Source organism: Sparus aurata, chromosome 3 (genome assembly GCF_900880675.1).
Source record: "Sparus aurata chromosome 3, fSpaAur1.1, whole genome shotgun sequence".
Lineage (NCBI taxonomy): Eukaryota > Metazoa > Chordata > Actinopteri > Spariformes > Sparidae > Sparus > Sparus aurata.
In genome coordinates, this window is record NC_044189.1 from 1,236,172 (window position 1) to 1,242,444 (window position 6,273).

At 37.5% G+C, this 6,273-nt stretch overlaps 1 long non-coding RNA gene across 1 annotated transcript; it reads left to right on the plus strand.

The window, feature by feature from the left end:
- Nucleotides 1-4,451: 4,451 nt before the first annotated feature.
- Nucleotides 4,452-5,992, plus strand: LOC115577555 (uncharacterized). Its single transcript, XR_003983193.1, has 4 exons — nucleotides 4,452-4,763; nucleotides 5,197-5,289; nucleotides 5,651-5,724; nucleotides 5,864-5,992. It is a non-coding gene; the product is annotated as an uncharacterized LOC115577555 (long non-coding RNA).
- The last annotated feature ends 281 nt before the right edge of the window (nucleotides 5,993-6,273 follow it).

A 6,273-nucleotide genomic window follows, 5' to 3' on the forward strand; every position in this document is an offset into this window, starting at 1 on the left:
GGCAGCTGAGGTCTAGCTCCAGCTAAGCAAGAGCCTGTGGTTGAGACAGTCTTGTAACAGCCCATTTGCTAAAGCTGTGAATAAATGTACAGAAAGTAGGTTTCTTGTTACTGCTCTTTATTTCTCAGACTGTCACCACAAACTTGACGTCGTTGGCAGGATCACATGTGTTGATTGACAGTTGGGGTTCATTATGTTGTTTTTGTGAAGAAATCTTTATTTGATTCTTTTAGGAGTCTTTCTTTGATCACGTCATTCAATGAACAATAAGGTGAAATTGGTACTCTGTATTTAACCCTTCCTGGGAGACCAGTGGGCCACAGTCATGCCCAGGGATCAACTCCAGGTCTGAGTACCATGACTGCTAACCATTGCGCCACCATACCGCCAGACCGTATATAACACTGTGTATCAGTATCTCAGTTCCTCGACACCTCCCAACAGGAGTTTTTAAATATTTTGTCTGTGTAGATGTCCTGGTGTATTAAAAAGCTAAAATAAACTGAAGAGGGAAGCTCTGACAGCAACTATGTAGAGCGTATGGCAGAGAAACCTAACTGCCACAAGGGGGAGACAAAAGTTCAATAGTTCAGCTTCCTACATAGTGACACTCATTTTCACAACATTCAAATCTAATACAGACATCACTGTTCTGATGTTTTGTACTCGCTGCCATCACCAACACCTAACTTCATAAAGCAACCAATAGTGGTGCAAATGAAGATCGGCATGTTCTATTAAAGAAGATCTGTGGACATTTCCAGCCTTTATGGCGATTGAAGCATGCAGCCTTTTTGTGAAGATTGTTGTGTAAGCGATAATTAAAAACAGTGGTCCGACCCTTGTGGTACGCCAAAGGTGCCTGGGGAGCATCAATAGATTGTTTTGTTCCACTTCTACAACTAAACACAGAATACTTTCTGGTTCTAACACAGTGTTTGTTGTTGGTGGAAGATGAATGCACAAAAGAAAACGTGTGTTCAACAACCACAGAAAGACATGTTAAAGGAAAAGGCTGCTCTTTACAATGAGGCCTGGTGATGCTTAGAGTCTATAGTCTAAAAGTTTCGACTATGAAGACAGTGCAGGTTGTTGGTGACAGATGTGTGATCTCATCTTAACACATTAGTAAATGTGGGTGTTTATCAACCATAAAATGTACTGTAACTGTCTGTAACCACACAGTTCCTGTTCCCATGCAGACAGAAGCAGAGCTCGGACTTCACTCTGTCACTCTTTCTGTGAGGATGAGGGTGAACATCTACAGCTGCCTGATCGTCTTTGTTCTGGGCTGTAACGTCACTGCAGGTAAGAACTTTTAGAACTTAATCAGTTACTCATCTGTTAAAATACATTTCTGATCAGTTAGCTTCATGTTTTTCTGCTAAACTGGGATTTGATAGAACTGTCTTAAATCGGAAAACTCAACAGCAATGAACTCTATTAAAAATAACGAAATAATAATAAAATGTGAACCTTCATATTTATCAAAACTTTTTTTCATTTGAAGCAATAAAACATGAAACAGTCGAGGAGAAGCAGCTGGTCGTTCTGCGTTGTCCTGACTATGTGGAGGGTGACGTGACGTGGAGCAGAGAGACGAACGGACACAGAGTTGACATTCTTACAGCTGGTGTGAACTGGGACAAGAAACACATTCCTGACCCGGGCAAACAATACAGTTCACAGGCAGATAAATCACTTTACATTCGCAGAGTTAACATGTCAGACTCTGGAAGATAGTTGTGTAATAATGCAGCAGCTGTGGAGCTGACGGTGATCCCATTAGGTAACATCACACTTTGTTTCTTTTCTTATTTCAACATCAATTCTCATTATGTCGATCATGTTTTTAAACATTGATAACAAAAATACTATTGCAGTTTAATGAGATGATACATTTCAAATGTTATAAAAACAACATCAACACAGTAGATTCTTAGGGGATGAATTCTTCACAGTTTCTCACTGATACTATAGTGGAGAAACAATTAGGGCAGTTGTAAAGGTTTTAATCTATGAATATTTTAATGCATGTACTAAAAATGAAATAAAATGCAATTTTGATCTGAACATTTTCAAAAACTGCTGAACTATCTCTGCTCTGTGATCACATCTCAGTGCAGCTATAACCATACGGTACACACATACATACATTCAAACTGAGCTCCTCACATAGTGAACGAGTGACTGAAACCTTTGAATGTGTCAGTGCATGCTAACATTTTAAAACACTATATTTGTGTTTATTCTTATCACAGGTTTCATAATTTATCTGCTCTAAACCCTCAGTGAGGAACTTGGTCGCAGCATATAATTTAAATGAAAACACAAGAATATGTTGAAACAGACTTAAACCATACTTAAAAAATGTAATAAACATTGAAACTACTTGTTTATTAGACAACAAATGACAATTCATTGTTATTTCGCTTCAAGATATATTTCAATGAATAATGAATGTACAGTTTGATCATATGCTGGTAATATACTGATTTGTATTTGAAAGACAGTTTGCAGATTTCACTATAGATAGATTTTTTGGAAATACGTATATGGTAATATTTGTAACAACACATGAACAACAGCAACAATTGGTTTATTAGTAAATAAAGGTGAAAGGTGAAAAATATTTTCATAACACTGTTTTCTTGACACAAATAATGAAAATAAAACTTAGAATGTAAATATTTTAGATTATCATTTATAATAATTATTCTTATTCTGAGAAAATCTCCAATGACTTTCTCCTGCATATGAGTGATAATTTTATGGCAGTACTTCTTCTTGTTTTGTTTGTTGTGTACAGGAACAACCAGACTTGTTGCTACGCAGTGGACCACAGTCACTCTGAACTGTCCTCATGATGCTGGAAGATCAGGTGTTCCAACATGGAGCAAAGACGGTCGTGAAGTACAACAAAACCAACGGGTTTATGTTTCACCTGTGAGCAAGACGTTGACTATAACATTCGTGCTGCCTCGTGACTCTGGACTTTACTACTGTGATGGAAAACCTGCTGTGTACCTGACCGTGATCAAAGGTGACACATCTGACAGAGGTGAGAGACAAGAAGTCAGAGAGGAACAAAGAAATATGAGTCAAATATTCATCATTTTAAAGAATATTTCATGATTTTAGGAAATTAGCTTTTTAGTTTTCTTGTGTATCAGTCTGCTCAGCTGAAGTGTTGGAGAGAAGTGTCTGTTTTTCCTTTAGAGAGATCCTGCAGACAGGTGAGTTCATACAAGGCTCAATAATGCTAAATTAAAAAGTAATCTTCTGCTATCAACTGCTTTATGTCGTGAAAACACTTCTGCTGAAACTCACACCACAGAGAGGCAGAAGACTTTTTATACCTCTGAGTGTGAGTGTATGATTCATCTCTCTCTGCGGTGAAGACGTTTTTGAGTTTGCAGTGTAAATGTCGTCAGTCTCTCACTGAACGTACTGAGGCTTCACCTAAAATAACTCAACACCAACCACTCAAACTGCAGCTAAACCAACAAGAAGACAAACAGCAGCAACAACTGCAGCATTAACACCAGCAGAGAACACTGAGACAACTACAGCAACCAGACAAACAGGCAAGAAGGGAAAGATCAAGAACAGGAAGTTAAAAACAGGTTTTTATATTGATGAAATCTAAAAGAGCTCAAACACAAATAAAAACCAACAGCAAGAAGACATGAGGAGCAGTTATTCAAACAGATACAGATCTAGAGTCAGTGCAGTCAGTGAACTTTTGACACTGGTTTAAAATTAAAGTTTGTGGTCTAATGAAGGAAGTCGAGCGACGTGCTCTGAATGCAAGTTCAACTTACAAGAACAAATTACCACAATAATGAAAGAAGTCTGTCTCAGATATGATGGATGACTTTGTCACATTATGTTTCACATTATGTTTGAATATAATGGATGACTTTTAATATGTAAGATTCACAGGATTCATGTTCAAGATATCAACAAGAATAAACCACCAAATTACACACAGCTACAGCAATACAACTTGTGTTTACATCAAGTCACTTACAATTTAATCACATATTATTCACCATTTTATTTCAAAGTGCTCTCATATGACAGTTATACAATTATACTAAAAATAACAACAATATTAAACAGAACCATCTGTGTGATGTTAAATCACCGGCTGTTTTCCTGAAAGACTGTTGTTGTTCATGTGCCTTCAGGGTGAATTTAAAATGTGAAAACTCGATATTTACACATATTCAGCATATGGTCAGTGTAATCGTGACTATAGTATTAATTCAATTTGATTTAGAAGATTTAAACATGTCTGAATTATCTTTTGCGATTTTAGCGTCAGGTCATTTAAACACAAGTTCTTTATGATCGACTGTTGACACGTTTAATTTCTGTTATATCTAAACTCAATACAACTCAATGGTCCATAGTTACTAATCAGAACAACATTAAAGGGTAATAAGAGATATTCTGAATTAAGATTTTTAGTGGTCATTAATGTATTGTGGATTTGTTTAATGTACATTTTTATAAATTTGTTGGGATTTACATTCTGAACTGAATCTTGTTTCTGCCCCACTTGCAAGGAAAAAAGACAACGACACCACCAACAACAACTACGAAGCCGACTACGAAGCCGACTACGAAGCCGACTACGACTACCAAGCCGACTATGAAGCCGACTACAACTAAGAAGCCGACTAAGAAGACAACTACAACTATGAAGCCGACTACGATGAAACTAACTACTACAACATCACCATCATCAAGCACAGGTAGGTCTACAATGATGATCTGAAGTCTTACCAAGTCTTACGGAGTTTTCAGTTCTTACTTTGTTTTCCAGTCGCTCCTGCAGACCATCGACCACCTCCCACTTTGGTTATTGGTATCGTTGTCCCCTTGCTCCTCCTCCTCATCATCTTCTACTAGATGAATATTTGCTGAACTTTGACATTTAGCTACAGTTGACACAAATTATATCACTGACCAGATTTAGACGAGTTCCTCTAAAGGATGTTTCAACAGGACAGATGAGTGTTGTTGGTTGTTGTAGTCTGTAAAGAAGATGCATCATGTTGAGATAAAGTCTGTTTCTATGTGTGCTTATAACAGTGATATTGTTTGGACCAAGACAAAGAAATGAAAAGCTGAACATTTATAGTAACTGGTGATGGATGATGGTGTGAATGTTTCCTGTTCCTCCAGCTGCTCCTCACCTGTGGCAAACTGTCCGACTGGTGATTGGAGGACTCTATCTAATCATCATGATCAGCATCACTGCCACTGCCTGGACAGAAGGTGAAAATAGTTACATCATTCAGAGGTTTTGTGCATCAGAAAATGTTTCTGTATCATAATATTAATTTGTTGAAAGTCATGAACATTTTTAACTAGCAGGCACTCACAGTGTTTATACATCAGCTCTGTACAAACATGAATTGTGCAAAATGTGAAAACTGAGTTAGAGACATTTAAATTGATCATGTTGCTGCAGCGCCACCTGTTGGTGAAACATCATCAGACTGAGCAGCACAGATCAAAGCTGCTTCAGTGTTCATGTCATCTGGAGTTTTATTTATTCATTTGATGACATCAATTGCTAAGTGTTTATGAGATAAATTAAAATGTCGTCTCCATGTTCGTCTTCTGTCTTTGGCAGCTCTACAGGAACAGAAGCGACGAGCGACACAAAGAGAAAATGACGTCTGATCCTCCGTCACACAGAAACAAGAGGTTCAATCTCTAGAAACCTCTGGACCAAGAATTTACATCTGATGTTAAAATACACTTTGTATTGTTCAGCTGTTGTTTTGCTACTTTCATTCTTATGTTTGTGATATCTGCTGCTCTGTCCTGTGGTGTCTCCTCACAGGTGTCTGGTGGACGGAGCTGCTGGACGTCCTGCACACCTCAACAGTTTCTTCTGGTGGTTTTGGCTCTGCATTTTAAAACCTCTGCCAAGGAGGACTGTGCTTTCAGTGGCCACAGCTTTAGCTTCAGTCTTATACTATACTATATGCTGTATATAGCCAAGAAACTTTATTTTTTTTTATTTTTTTTTTTTTTTATTTATTTTTTTTTAGCACAAAATAAACAATACAACCACAAACAACCACAATAAAATAAATCAAACAAAAAGATATGACAAAGACATGCTACATATACAAGCACATACATATACACAAAGTCAAATTAAAAACACAGATGGGGGGGGGGGGGGGGGGGGGGGGCAGTACTGTACCATTGCAATTCGATTGTTCATTTCATAATCATGTTAATTTC